This window comes from Penaeus monodon, chromosome 22, assembly GCF_015228065.2.
Source record: "Penaeus monodon isolate SGIC_2016 chromosome 22, NSTDA_Pmon_1, whole genome shotgun sequence".
In the NCBI taxonomy this organism is placed as follows: domain Eukaryota; kingdom Metazoa; phylum Arthropoda; class Malacostraca; order Decapoda; family Penaeidae; genus Penaeus; species Penaeus monodon.
In genome coordinates, this window is record NC_051407.1 from 9,078,141 (window position 1) to 9,079,111 (window position 971).

A 971-nucleotide genomic window follows, 5' to 3' on the forward strand; every position below is an offset into this window, starting at 1 on the left:
ATGAAACCATACCGATCGTCTGGTTGATACCTTGGCTGTAGACCAGTGCTTCCCAATCTTTTCTGTTCTGTGGCCAATATATCAGTCTCGAAAGCTGACATTCGTATAAGAAATAAAAATACATGAAATATAACTTGCTGGTACACTTTTCTAACTTATATATTATTAGATTTTATTGTCGGTTTACTTAATATTTTCTTTATATTTTGTTTTCCTATATTTCATTAGAGATATTCACATGGGGAGAGCATACAGAGCAACAGTTTAATTTGGAGTTTGGTATGCATTTCCCCTCGCTAATGTATATGGAAACAGCACGTTTTTTGTATGTGCCTGGGGATCCATGAGAAATCAAGAATTCTATGAAGGGGTCAATAGTCTAATAAGTTTGGGGACCCCTGGTTCAGAGAACGAGTATAGCCAGTGGGTCGTGTCTTGTCTGTCATGGTCAGAACAGAAATGCCTCTATGATCACTACATACTTTTGGTCTGCCCTTTCCAGGCGTATATTTCTGTTGGGATATTTTCAAACCTAACTTCCTTTGACAGCTGATGCCCACTGATTCTTGTCCACAGATTTTGAAGTGACATTTGCATACTCGTGTCACATTTCTTTTTCATAATTTTGTCAACTGCCTGTGTTTCGAAATTCTTACATCCTGACCTTCTGTTTGCTTGATGACTTATAGTCTAAGTTGTTTATTCAAGATGACACTTTTACAATCAACATCTCTCTCATTTAAGGGTATGTATCCACCCGTAGCCCATCCGCGTATCGTACCATTGTTGCGTAGCCCCTAGTGATAGGATATGGTACAACAGCACTCGTTACTCCTTCTCCGTATCAATGCAAAGGATCCGAGATTGGCATCCGGACCTCGTGGTTTCTTTCAAACCTGCATATAAACAAGGTGTACACTTGACCTAGTTTCTAGCAAGTAACAGAAATGCAAACCAGATTCATTAGGCTG